The following is a 15788-nucleotide window of genomic DNA, read 5'->3' as shown; positions in this document are numbered from 1 at the left end:
TGCTTATTGAATGAGAATAGTACTTCATTTTCTGTCTTTTATCGGGCGATGACTGGTATACACAATAAAACAAAATAACGTTGATTTACACTCATGACATAAGAGAAGATCATTTCAGCAAAATTAACCGTCTGTTATGAGAGATCGAAGAATGTCGGGAGAAATGTCGTTTATTTCAACAAACATAATCATCTTTTCGTTATTTTCTGAAGTGATGTAATGATTTTAGACCTTCAAGCTTGTGTGACATGTGCTCGCCGTTCTCCCATGGTCATGTCGTCTTCTTCTATCAGCTGCCGGGTGGTCAACCTTTTTGTTTCTAATATGAATGAACTTCTCCGACGAACTCGGAAATGCTCACCTGCGAGCCTGTCTGAAAAGACACTCTCTCACATTGATGCGAATCTGAATTCTCGATGGGAATTCTAATTTAAATTGTGCTAATGCTACATTTTTTGAAGTGATAGGACATAGTGAAAGGCAAACGAGGTTGAATGAACATCTTCATGGCGCTATCTTTTTTTCTTTTTTTTGTTGGCTATTTTGAATTACGTAACTAGGAAATTGGAAGGCAAACGTACACAAAAAATGACTGCAAAATCTTTGCATAATGTTGTACCCTTTTGCCTTTTTTTGCCGTTTTGCTCTTCCTTTGTAATACATTTGTCTCAATTAGTGCTCCTTCATTTTATCTCATTACATCTCATCACTTTCCTTTCCAGCTATCCCCTTCTTCATTCCCATATACAAACGTGTAGATTGAATATTATCATTGATGGTGATGATCTCTTCTCCAAGATACTCTGCCCATAAAATTTATATATATATATATATACATATATATATATATATATATATATATATATATATATACATATGTTTTATATAAAACGTAGAAAGATATTACCAAAACACAGGTTGTAGGCAAACCTCATCTTGTATAATTTTACATTACGTTTGAAAAATCTTTTCAGATTATCTACCGTCAATCAAACAAAATTTAGATGACCAGCCTATTTTTCTCTCCCTTTTTTCTTCTCATACGTATAGACTCCCCTGTTTCATCTGAAGAGCTCATACATGTTCTGTCAACTGGCTTAAACAGGACCGGTGTTTTATTCTTAGTTTTTTTTTTCTATGTAAAAAATAACGATACTCATTTAGGTTGGTGATTACTTTTTATAATAATTAAATATATGTCTTGCATCACTGTGTGAAATCTCATTTCACTTGATACATAGTGAATAATCATTATCTTCCCGACATTACGTCGAAGTTGTAAAGGAATTGTAAGATAGCACAGAAAAATAGCAGCATCAAACCCCGATAATAAACTCACAAATACACTCGGTGATATCTTGTATGCATCCAATGAAAACCTATCATAAGTCGCATGATCGAAATTTGTAGGTAGTCACGATTGATAATTTCAGGAAGCAAACTTCTTTATACAGACTTCTTCAGGGGATGGCAGGCATCGCGCAAGCGTGGATTATGCATTTTTATTCGTCTCAAAGAAAGTTAGAAAGATGCAAAGATTTGTTTGAATATTGAACATATTCCAGGCTCTTGTCAATTTTATGGGAATTACTGAAACAGAACCAAGAAATAAACTCAAGTGGACGTTATTCTATTACGAAATTCGACTTTGATAAATCAGTATCACCAATTCTACTTGTAATATTACATCGTTGATGGTTTGCCTAGTGTTGAAATAAAGCCACGTGCTTCTGTTACAGACACGCGAGCTTTGTATTTGGATACAAGTAGCGGGGACAAACAAGGTGTAACAGATTTTCAAATGTTGTATACAATGAATAAACTTCCTTCTGTTTCCAAAATTCATTGACTAGCTATGGTAAGGAATTTTGTGAACAACAGGAAGTCAAGAGTGGGTTCGTGTGCCTTTGATATCGCCACAATACGAGATTTACTTGGCGTGTCTTACAGTCGTGTAAATGGAAATACGCAAGCCTGTACACAATCCTCCGATAGATCGCTTTTCATTGAAAGACTTTGAAGGCTTGTGATCAACGGATTACAGTTTCCATAAAAGATTGCCTCCATGAATCCGTAAATTCAAGACAATTATGTAGTAGAAATTTGCGACACCCTCGACATAGCCTGGTGCCCAATATTTATAAAAGACGCTATTCATTTGAGTTGACGAGGGAACGTAAATTGACGATCGTACAGTACGTGAAGTTCAAACCGCGCGCGCGAACCCAGATAGCGAAGGGAAGCGACATTATTATTCATGAGCGGTCGTTATTCATCCAATCAGAAAGCGGATTCCTACACCGCATACACGGCAATTTGGTGATTGGGTAAAGCGGGACCGTAAGTCACACCCCCTTAGTAACCCTCGGTTCGGGCTCGATTTTGGAAAACCTGTCCGTCTGTGGGGGTGTTCGCTCGCCAAAGCAAACCGTCCTAAACGGGTTAACGGGAACATGGTTGTAGAAATGCATCAGATAAGTTTGTACATTGCGAAAGTCACATGCATACTTTGTCAGACACCTTGTCCATTATGTGGTCATACTGATGATATGCAGCTTCCAACACCCACTCATCAAGGCACACAACTGGGAAACATGCTGTTGGACTTCAGCCTCTCTGTACAAATGATCATGTATTATTTTGTTGTAATTTATTGATGCATGTTCAGTGGAACCTCAATATTATAAGCACTGATATGACAAACTGTAGTAATAACAAGATCTTATATATAGGGGTGATATCTCTGGTCCCATTGACCCTCATTATAACAAGGTTCGGCTGCATGTCAAATGCACTCTTGTCTCAATTCTTACTCTTGCTATGCTCTCCCTCTCTCTTTTGTAATGTAGGCCTACTGCATGTTTTAGCAATTGGAAAATCACACTTTCACAACCATACAAGTGAAGATAATTTTGATTGTGTAGAATTGACACGTTGAACAGCTATGTTGTCAGTCATGGTCAGAAGAAATAGATAATGATCTGATACAATTAAGATACTGTGGCCTTTCCGGCAATAGCTTCACAGCCTCTATTTAGAGAACAGGACCAAGTCTAGTTACGAACTCATTGAACTGGAATGTAACTGGCTCATATAGTAATGTTCTGTCATGAACCAGTATACATTTGTCAAACATTCCTTCCAGCTGATTACACTAATTATATTTTGTGAGCAAATGGAAAAAAAAAGTGTGTTGTGTTTTCTATACATACATTTGTAGTTGTAGTAATACAGTACATGTACCGGTAGTGTAAATTGGTTATCCTTATATACAAAAAGAAATGGATTAGCTTCATACGGACCCATGGAAATGCAAAAACATACACATATACACACACCCTCAGTACACTGATGCATATCCAGGCCTGGCATATCAGATACAAACATGCACAAACACACACCAACATCAGACACACATAGGACTAATATATCATTGATATATTTGCCCTATGTTTGTCTGATGCCCCCTTCATAGAATGGATAGATATATCCCCTCATAGATATGCACATACAATGTATTTAAGTAAGATTTCTATGGAATTGTACATCTAGCTGTATGCAATTTGATATTGGTGGGAGTGTTCCAATGATGCCTGATTGAAAGTATTTGTGGGTATGTATGTAGTATGGCAAAGGGTGTGTGTGTGTGTGTGTGTGTGTGTTGATGTGTGTATAGATAGGAGACTAAAGAAAATTAGTCACAGGGAATGAGGAAAAGATGGGGGAGTGTACTTACAGGAATGAGATTGTAAAACCCTACCAGTGTGTTATCTCCATATCCTAATGTTGGAACAAAATGGGATTTATTCCACTGGAACAATGACAGCTGATCAGTCAAGCATGCATGAGTGACATCCACATTTGAAATCAAATCAGCCCAGAAGAGTTATCTTTTGCACATATATGTACATACTGTATATTTCATATCAATACTATGAGACATTCTCATGTAACATTAAATCAAAAGCTTTGTGATTTTTTTCCTCATACATAAATCTTATCAGTGACATTACAGAACTCAAATTCAGGATAACATAATACATGTATTGCACGTGTAAATATACAAAACAGTACAGGTGAGTGATGTTATTCAATCTTTCACACAATATTTTAAAATGTGTAAAAATGTGTGAATGTATATGTGAGCATATGTGCATGTGGGTGTTTGCTTGTGTGCACGTTTTCAAAAGTACCTCTGCATGCAGATGTGATATGAATGATTATGAATGTCTGAGTCCCAGTCATAGCAAGATCAATTCATACCAAATTTTCTTAAACTGAGTGACCTTGAAACTGTTCTTTCATAAAGAGACCTGACACCATATTCATAAAAAAACAATGCTTATTTAACTTTTAATGCTTGACTTCAATGATTATATATGGAGAACCATTATAGAAATCAACAGAATAATTCCCCAACTAGACTTAGCATTGCATTATGAATTTGGTCCCCCCCCCTTGTAGAGGCATTCCAAGTCTCAGAACTTGAGTAACAGGGCCCCAGTCTGCTTCAACATGTCAGATGAAGATTATATAAAATGCTAATGCCTTACAGACACACATCTTGTGCTCCTTTTTCATAAATTTGTGAATCATATACCAAGAGTAAATTATTGCATTCCTTCCCAAAACTACAATATTTTTCTCCATCTCTTTTTGAGTGTGTTGTGTTCTATAATGCATACACATTTTATTCTAAATTACCTTGTCAAAGATATTAATATTTGATCATAAGAGTGAGCTCTAATCTTAACAGCAAACATTCAATGGTAAAATCATAGTGTGGGACAGCATTCATGTAGAAATCTTCTAAACTTACCATTACAACACTGAATATCTCTAGAGAATTGTGTTAGCATGCAAGCTCATCTGTCCATAAAAATGGCCATGTATGCTTCAAACATCAACAAAAAAAAAATACAGTTTTCCTTTTGTATCCACATGACTGTTGTATTGTAAATGAATTGTGATTTTGCTATTAAAAGGACAATATTCAACTGGCAAATAAATGATCTTTGAAACACTATATCAAATTGGCATCATATTGTTTGTGATGAAATGCAACATACACGTTATACAGACACAATACAACAGTGATCACTCATGAATAGAAGGTATAAGAATGCACGGTATGTGTAACAAAATTTTGAGTGTTTGTATCTACCATCTGACATAAGAACAGATGAAAATAGTCTTCTGAAACATCATTCCGCAACAATTAAACACTATTTGCACAGTATCAAGTATTGAATACATTGTATGAACTTCAATCTCAATTGCAAGGATTCCTGAACCCATCAGATCATTTGTCAGACTGTGCAAATTGTCTCCTTTGATGTTCAATAACTTCCTCCCTTGGATGATACTCAAAGGCATTCACAAGGGGAGGCGTTGAAGGCTGGCAGGGTGCAGGAGTTTTGTCATTGTACTCCACAACAGCAGAAAGGACATCATAACCTGTGCTGTAGAAAATTCAACAGAAAGAAACAAAGAGACACACAAAATAGATGGAATTAAGTTGTTTGCACTGGTTTTTAGCAACACATTTCTTGAGGTGTCATGAACAGACACCACCACTTTGATAATGACATCAAAAATCTTTGCAAATTCATATAAAAATTGGGGTTTGCCCTCCTCAATGCAAAGACTTGACTTGAGAATGCACAAGTAGCCATTGGTCATATAGCATGGCAGGTGGAGTGTTGGTCTTCAGAATGGACAACTGACTGCCTCCCTTCTATGACTTCTGATTAGTGGAACAGGCATAAGACCTGCCCCCCCCCCCCACCCCAAAAAAGAGAAAACGTATATCTAGACCTTTTAAAATTGATCATTTTATGTGTACTCAGTGGTCAAGAAAGCCATGCTTCTACAGAGACAAACAAATAATAAGATGTGTAGTTCACAAATTGTGCCATTCTAATATTTTCCTCTGAGTAATGTGAATTCATTTTCTTCCAATATTGCATAAAATATCTACGCTGTTCTTTACGAACCTTCACGCTAGAAGAGCCAGGATTGTTCGTCTTCACAATCCGGTAGAGCAGATCTGCTGTTGCACCTCTTATCGAGCTCACTGCCTGTCAGAATTTGTGTAGTACACTGTAGTGCAATGCTGCCAGATGAACCCTGTAAGTACATCTAATAATGGCACAGAGAGGAATTGAAATTTTTTTTTTAATTGTTTATGTAGGCCTGCAAGAATGTGGTTAACTAGATGCATGTAGGAACTCTTGGGAAAAACAAATACCGGTAATCACAAATAATGACTGCCATTAGTACGGGTACCTCCCCACATAACCAGGGCAAGTGAAATTGTAATGATGACAACTGAAAATAACTGACTGCAGAAAGTTCCTTGTCTGATAGGAAAGTGACTTTTTTTTTTCCACATGTAAAATATGAAATCGCATTACATTAGTCAACTAATATAGGCAACATTTTGGGGCAAGAAAAAAAAATGGACATTGAAGATTTCACTTGCCTAATGGGCAAGTGAAGACAAACAATAATGGCCAGTCCTGGATCAATTACAATCTAATAATATGTTTTGGAACACACCATCCAACCATTCGGCTACAAGTTTTAGAGCTCAATGGGGAAGCAAGGCTGTCATAGCAGAAGTCAGAGTCATAGAATTAACTGTTACTGAATATGTATGATTGATAAGCCTTCTAATGCGTAGCAGCGATGAAAATATCAGAGCCAGCCAGCCCGGCTGGCTGGCTGGTACGCGGTCTCAGTTGGTAACTGTTGACCCCATATGCCCATACAAGTACTACGTGGTATCTAGAATCGATAGCTACACGCAGGTACCGATGTAACTGTGTTGTAGTGAATGTCTTACTAATCTTCGATAAATTTTAGGTCTAGTAATGTAACGTTAGAGGTGTTCACTTCATAGTATAGTACGATTTAATGAGCACACAACTTGACTACTAGTACATTAAAATCCCTCCATGATCTTAATTTTACTGACATTGAGTGATGTTCCAATCAAAACGCTACAGACGGAGCTTATCAACCTATCGAAACCGTGAAACTGTTAGTAGTGATACAGCAATTATAGGCCGACCAGACGCCGTGCGAACCCTGTCGCGATTATTGCAGCGACTGGGCTGTGTATAGTTACGGTATACATGTACGATAGCTACTGTATAATAAGAGTCGTCTACACAGTGGCAAAACATACCCGCTTTCTCTGATCCAGCTTCAGAACTGCTGATCCGCTTTGTTTTTCAGCTCTCTGACGATGAGTTTGGCTTCCATTTCCCAGCTTGATAACAGGGATAGCTATGGGCTCCAGGATCCTCTTTTTGGGCGCAAATCCTAGCCGAGTATACAGCACTACTTAGCTCCACTACAAGCGATCACTCCATACGAGGCTGTACAACCTAGTGCGTAGTAATGTACATCGTAGTAGAAGGGACCATCTATCCCACTGGGCTCGCGTCAGCAAATGATTCTCAACGAACCCAATTTTTTCGAGTAGCGTCATCTTTAGGGAAGTTGTGCAGACTTACACCCCATCTTTTGTGTCTTTTCTGCGGTGATGACGGCACACTTCCTCGGCATTTTCTTGAAATACTTTCTCCAACTTTCCTACAAATACCCCGGTACACTAGCCCGACCAGACCCCGTGCGCTAAGCTAGCACGGGGTCTGACGGTGTGTGATACACATATCTACGGAACCCCATACACATGTCTACTAAACCCCTCGAACACGGCCACACAACAACAAAACTATTGAAAATTTCTACATTCTTTTCACACATTTTACGAATCACTCACGTGAATTGAGATACTTGGACTATGAGCATGGTATTTCAGTCCATAGTGAGCCCTCACGCAACATACACTGAGCAAAAAGTCCAACCTTAACCCGTAATGCTGTGATCATCGCGGGGCCATTCAAAATAAACCTTTCCCAGCTTTGAACGATGCAAATTGCGCTGCTAGAGTTTGTACGCCCGCGAAGTCGACAGCGCCCCTTTTGCCCAGTGCTGCGCCGACATTCGAATCATTTCTGCAATTTCTACGATTTCTGCGGCGTACAGGATTAAAAAAGGTGCAATTTTTGGTAAGTTATAAAATGAGTATATCAATATCAATAGCTGAAAACGGTAGCTAAATAGATAAAGTTTTCACCTTATGTAGTCTTAGTAACAAATATGGTGCAGTAAATTCAAAATCGCGTCGGCGCCCCGAATACAGAGATTACGGAGTGTCCACACCGTACAGCCCTGTCGCGACTTACACTTGTGTACAGCGACAGGGCTGTGTATAGTTACCGGTACACAAGATCTCTGCACTGTGAAGTACAGTTTAGGCGAGACAGTCGCACTATGAGTTCCTGTTGGTGCGTCACAGTGTCACCTGACAAGGCACGTGACCGGTCCATGCTTTTTCTGGGGGCGTTCCCGACTACCCGAAAAATGAGCGATTTAGGCGATTTCAACTGAGTTTTTTGAAGTTCACAGATCTCTTTGAAGAAAAGTATATGTGATTTCTAATAGTATTGACACAGTATTTTCATATGATCATGCATTATAAAATTAAAAGACCCGCCCTTTAAAGGCATCATTTACCATTTGGAGTTGAAACATAAACTCAGCTAAAGAGCTTCAAAACTGGTTCTAAACTGTAAGGTAGGGATAGAAACAACCAATGTGAAAATGTTCATCAGTATAGCAAATATTAAGTATTGTTAAATATATAAAATGTGAACGATACTTATACGTATAATTAAAAAAGTGTTTCTAGAACAAACCATCTTCAGTTTTGGTTTATTAAAAAAGAAATAGTGATATATCCTCATCCTTTAGGCTTTATCGTGAATTTTTTATATGGCAGGATGTTTTGTTATACACCTGACCTGCACATATGCATCAAATGTGGTAACTCAAACTTTTTCTTTTTTAAATCAATGCTCCCAATATCATATCATTACCTTTAATGGAGACGTCCCTATGATTTTTAGACATAAGTTTTTGAACTTGTATAAATTAGTTGAATTTGGAACAGAGTTTCAGAATCCAAAGTGATTGGGATGAGGGAAAAGAATGTTTTAAAAATGCATTACAAATCACAATGGATGGTGATGACATAGCTTCACATTAGAATGCATGATTGGGTGCTCGAGGAACTTTAAAGAGGTATTTGATGTGCATTAACAATTGTTAAGTAGAAAATCATGTAAGCAAATGAACGTGTCAAAAGTGAAAAGAAACACAACGGCCCCAAATTAACAAAAAGAAATATGAATACGAAAACATCACATACCATTCTAACCAGTCCCGCTAAAGCCAAAAACCCTGAAACAATAACAATTCAATTAAAAAGGATATACATGGACACAGTAAATACACGTCCATTTTCTGATCTGATTTATTGCTTGTGTTTTATAGCCCAGTACTTTCACTTTCATTAAAACACACAAGCCATATAGAATGTGAAGTTGGCGTTTCCCCTCAAAGAGTAAAAAGTTATAAAAAGTTCTTCTCTATCTCTTTCTTTCTTCAGTTCATTGTCTATCTATTTATTTCCTCCTCTCCATCTCTCTCCCTTCCCCCCCCCCCCTTTCTCTCTAAAGAGTAAGGGGTCCTACTCATTGCCACAGCTGCCTAACTAGTTTTTTTTTTCCCCTCACTTTCCCAGGCCAATTTATAGGATCAGGATTTCTAAGAACACAAGATAAAATCACAGTTTACTGCGCTGAAATCTTCTACAGATCCGTCCGGCGAATATTTTTTCCGTACATGGAAACGCTACACGGCATGAATTATTCATAAGTTTAGCTGAAATGTTGAAGTGCGCAGGCGCGTGGACTTAATTTCAATGGTTTGGCCAATTTGTACAGGATGAACGGACTCGCATACTGTACGTTATCTACATACATGATCACGTGTAATCACTTGCGGGCGTACGTACGTGCTCGCTATTCAGTTTACATTCGATTCGCAGTTCATGAGCGCTCTACGTACCCGAGCTCGAAATACTAGTATGCGGGGGGTGGGGGGGGGGGGGGGGGGGGGTGATAGCGGCGGCGTGGCGGAGAGCATGCTATGTGATTGTCAGCCAGGGCAGCCAGCGTGGATAGGAGAGCGAGCAGGTACATGCGTAGTTCACGTGAAATGTAAAACTTCAAAAGTCACAACTTCTACAGCCATAGGCTTGTGGAATTGATGCCACATTACCATACTCATACATGCATAAATGGCCAAATAAGAGCTCTTTCAAAATCTTTTGCAAGACCCTTTATGTGGATCGGGTATAGTATTCGTAAATACACCGCTACCACAGTTGGCCTACTCCGTACCACGTTTTGGCTATGATTTATGAAGCGGACGTGTATTCACAATCGACTTTTCAGTGCTGCCAGTGCACATAATGTCATGGTGACTCGAGATCGAACATCTCGAGTGCACTTTCGAATTACAACGATAAGATCATTACAATTCCACATATAAACTAATAATAGTAGATTGAACTTCAGTAGAGTCTAGTTCTGTGTTTTCAAACTGATCAGTTAATTAGAAGTACTATTGGTTAGGTGATATTGTCAGCGTGATTGTATCAGACGTACAAGGTCATTTACTTGCACAGAGAGTAGGGCTGTGCGAGTCTCACTGGACGAGTCCGTTCATTGTGTACAAGTTGGCCAAGTTGGCCAAGTCCACGCGCCTGCGCACTTCAAAATGTCAGCTAAACTTATGAATAATTCATGTCCTGTAGCGTGTCCATGTACGGAAAAAATATTCGCATCCGGCGAGGAGCAGTAACCGCACATTTTCCGGAGTGACAGTGGAGCTTGAATGGGCTCTTATGAAAGCTTTTATACTGGCTAGCACTGGCTAACAGAAATCACTTCTCTTAGGAACCACTAAGAGAACAGGAGGCAAAGTTTTGACAGGTTGGGGCTCTCCACTGAGCCAAGTTTTTTCGACTGCTTTCTGAGGGCTGACGGTTCATCGTCATCTTCCTATACCACCGAAACCGATAGATCATCACCCCGCGCATCAGGATGGGGTGCTGGCAGCTTGGCCTAGCTCTGGCTGCTGTGGCCGCGATGATATCAGGAGGAACTGCAGAACCGTAAGTACTTAGTACCATTTTTTAGTAACCAATTCATGAATATCGACCTATGGATCTGCCCTGCTGGAAAGAGCACAGTGTTCCACAGTGTATCAACAATGTGTTCACACGGTCAGCTTTATAAAAACGCTCGAATTTAATAATGTAAAGATGATTTCACACTGTGGTGTCGTTTTTCACAGAGAGTTCATGTAGAATATCACACTGTAAATTGATGCTTCACAATGTGCTCTCAATCGTAAAGTGCTCGAATTTAACAGTGTGATGAGATTTCACACTGTGTTCACAATGTGTACAGGTTATGTTTCTTTTCGTTTTATGGATTTCTTATGTTTCCTCTCGGAACCAATTTTATCGTAGATTATTAAAAGGTGCGTGAATGTGACATGTGCATCCACAAGTGCCAACAGAAAATCAGTACAGCTAGCTTTCAGCTTCTATTGGTATCAGCAGAACGTTCCAACTGTCAGGTTGTATTCTATTGCTGGTAACGATTTCTACAGGAATCCGATATAACCATTATGACCAATAGGATCCTCTGTTGGGGTAATATTTTCTTTTTTTTAAATTAAAATCCGATAAAAACCCATTTCCATATAGGCTCTATTTGTTTGATATTATTTTTCAGTTTCACTTATGTTCTCATAGCACTTTATTGATTGTGATCTCTGCTGGAAACTGTGCTATGCATATCTCCAATACGAGATCCTATTGGTTCTGCTAGTTTTTATTGGATTCTTTCATTATAGAATCTAATTTGCATATTTTGTGAAAATGTCATTATATTTCAGGTCTTTACAAAGATAGTTACAGGGCATTTTTTGTTTTAATAAAAGTTGCTGCCCCAAATGGATGTCATTGGACAGGATTCTTTCAAAAAGATATCACACTTTAATACATGTATCTGGGTGAGAATTTTGAACGATGTACAATTGCCAATTTTTGCACCTTATGACATTCTTTCCCACAGAACACGCCAGGATGATCTAAGAAACCAGATTTTTTCTTGTCATCTCAAAGATTGGTAAATTTCCGTTCAGGAAATGTATGGTTTGGTTGACTTTTGCCTGATAATTTTCATTTGACAAGGACTTAAAGCGTAAAAATACGGTAAAAACGCCATTTTCACAATAATTTTTGTTTTTCAAACTAATGATGTGCCTTTTTATGGTACGTGGCATCTAATATCTGACCATGTTCTAGATCTGACATATCATGGGTATGTACCACAAAATTAGAAGAACTTTATGAGCACGTATAAAATTACAGAGAACAATTGAAATATCACAGCCCTAAACAGACGAACGTCCGTGATGCTTTTATTTCTATCGCTGCTGCAAATTCTACTCTGTTGTCCCAACTGTAATGTATACGAAAATGTGGTGTTCCACCTAATGAATATTTTCTGCAAAAATTGTACGTCTGCTGGCTGTACATGGGACGTGACGTTCTTTTATGCAAATACCCAGTTTTCGTCACGGACGTGCTTCCGCTATTTTCTGATAAAGATCGTAGCTCATTAAACGTTATTGGCGATATTGTTCTGAGTCGTAATCAACTAAGATCTAGCCACGCGATAATATGTTTGTTTTGAGTTTCTGTCCATCCTTCGTCAAATAGGAACCGAAATTGTATTTTTAGACGAACCTCCGGGAAAAAAGTACGTCCGTGATGATTAAAACGTTTTCGAGTGGGACACCATCTTGCTTTGATGGCGAAGGTATATTTTACCTTTGGCTCTCTAGCCGAGGAGCTGCATGTCATTTTTGGAGCGGACTGACGCTCGTCCACAGTTTTTGAACCATGCAATTCACCGAAAACCAAGCAAATAATTGATATTTTCTCTAAAAATTCGCCTCCTGATCCCCCTCTGAGCAATACATATCTTGTAAGGATGTCAAATTTCTTATAATTTGCATTGACAATACCTTTTCAAATTTTTGAAAGAGTTAGGAAGGCTAGGTACTCTCTGCCGAGTAGTTATCCGTCCTGGAACATGACCCTAGTACAGTAGTAGTAGAACGAACGTCCGTGACAATTCCAGCGAACGTCCGTGACGTATGCAATCTCGCCGATAGGGATGACTTGTCCCAAAAGCGTCCTGTATTCTTTAAAACTTTTGGCTCCAATAGCGACAAATAAAGTTTTACAAAGTTAACAATGAGTTTAGAGCAGTAGTTTCAGAATCTTAAAGGCGTTATGTGATCATGATGAACAAACAGTTGAAAATTTACTCACAATTTAACGCTTGTTTCCCTGTAATTATACAAAAACAGCTTAACACTGACAACAAAGTTATAGGAAAATTTAATTTTGCGTAATCTGTAATTTCTGTGCATCTAAATTTCTTTCTAATGAGGTTCAGGAGACAACTTGTACTGTTACAGGTTCTGAAAGTTTCGCTCACGGACGTTCTGTCCGAGAAAGGAAATTTCTGATAATTACAAATATATCACTGCACATTAAGTTAATGTTACTTGAAAATATTACCAAATCACCGAGTCGCTCATACCAAAAAGTGAATAACGTTCAGCACTCAATATACCTGTAATAACAAACGGAAAACGATTTGGTCACGGATGTTCGTTGGTAGAATAAGTCAATGGATTACATAGTAGGAGAAAGAAGAACAGTGCCACTTTTTAGTGACAGATGAACTAAGTGTTTATCTTTTGAGTATGGCACCTGCCGTCTCAAACAGATCACATCCATTTTTGGTCTCTATAACAGACGTTCGCTGTAATTGTCATGATATTAAATGCCTTAATTCATTCTTATTTTTCTCTTCACGACGATTTTCTCTCATTCCCTAAGTAGCCTGAACATGCTGCGACCAAACAGATAACAAAAACACAACAAAACAAAAAAAAAAATCCGAAAAGTGCTACGCAATCACATTCAGGATAATGACGGAAGAAGTCTGTAATGGGCATGTGTTGAATAAGAAACAGAAAAGTTTCAAAAGGACGTGGAAGCAGTTGAATGAAAATGAGAAGTAATAGAGAGTGATCGAGCTCCAACACACAGAGAAAAGAATTGCCAGCACAGTCCCGTTATACCTAATTCCTCTGGAGAAGTTTTTTTTTTGTTTGTTTATTTATTTTTTATTCATCGAAATGCCGTCACAAGCGAACACAAATAATGCAGTGTACAATTATTGTGTGATGAAAACATGCAAATCCTCCGCTTATCATGACATGGTGTTTTTTTTATACTCATCAATGAAAAGCAATGTTAATTTGTAATTCTTTCCAAGATGTTTTTTTTTTTATTTTACATTTAAGAGACAGAGAGATCGTCAATTTGTTTGTGCTTTTGTGCTTACTTTGAAAACACATGCTAAAAAAGTAATGATTAAGAATAGGTTTAAGGTTGCAATTTGATACATTCGCTCTTCCAAAGATTCGTTACTCCGAATGTCCAAAGGTTTGTTATTCCAAAAATGGAAAACAATTCTTCGTAGTTGATTTAGGAGGTTTCTTATGAAAAATGTTCTTACACCGAAAGTGTGTTAGTCCGAAAATTAAATATTAAGGTTCATTATGTTTAGGTCCGTTCTTCGAAAAGTGGAATGGGCCTGATATTCGTTTCGGTGAAAACGGATATAATGAGGTTTTGAAATTTGGAGGATTTGGTTGTTAACTTGTTTCGCCACATTTGGATAGGCGAACCTGATTTTTTATGTTCTAATTAATAAACCTTTCGATTAACCTTCGGAGATTCCTATCATTTCCCGAATAAAAAAAGCTTCATGATTATACGAAATCTATCAATTTTCGGATTGACAACCCGTATGAATAACGAGCCTCCGAAATGACGCGCAACAAAATGTTTGTTATAACAAACCATATTGTACGATATCGAGGTCACAAACATCCATCCAAGTTATATGGACTCATTGTGTCTTGTTAGGGCGAAACTTCGCTGTATCGAACCTAATATCATTTGTGACTAATATAACAACACAAATTCTCCTCGGTAACAGTGTGTAACACAAGGAGCAAACGCAGAGGGATTTCTTCCTAACGTATTCGATTGCCCTCCCCAGCTAAACTTCGTATTTCTATAACAGAACACATTTCTTTTGTTTTTCTGTTAATTCTTTGTCTAGCTGTGACCATGTTCGTTATAAGCAAATTTTGCATTGTAGACTTTAGATAACAAACTTAGGACCTGAATCTTTACTTCGTGATAACAGAATTTTGATAAATATATTCGTTCTCAAGGATATACTACGTCACTGAGATTACACGTACGTCTGTATAAGTTCATTTGCGAGAGATGGAAAATTTGTTTTCTTTGATTCCTCAATAAGAGAAGATAAACAAGCTTTTATAATTGAGAATTGGTAATATCTATTCAGGATTTTGCAGAGGAGTTTGTTCTCGACATGAAATTGCTGTTTGTTGTGAGTAGAATGCGTTTCCAACCCAAGAGAGCTGCATTGTTCAATATCTTGTTTCTTCCGAACGTCCGTGAGCTATATGCGAACCTCCGTAGTGAAAACTATGCTATGTTTGTTGGGCTATAGAGACTGCCTAGATCAGATACATCTTAAAAAAGGTATGTTATTATTTGGGAGTGAGGATTAAAGTATGGGATAGTGAAATAAGAGATCAAAATATTGAGTTTCTGTAAAATGCGCGTAAAGTGGAGAAAGTGTTTAGCGGAAGAGCAATATTTCAACAGAAAT

This window comes from Diadema setosum, chromosome 17 (genome assembly GCF_964275005.1).
Source record: "Diadema setosum chromosome 17, eeDiaSeto1, whole genome shotgun sequence".
In the NCBI taxonomy this organism is placed as follows: domain Eukaryota; kingdom Metazoa; phylum Echinodermata; class Echinoidea; order Diadematoida; family Diadematidae; genus Diadema; species Diadema setosum.
This window is presented reverse-complemented; position numbering follows the sequence as displayed.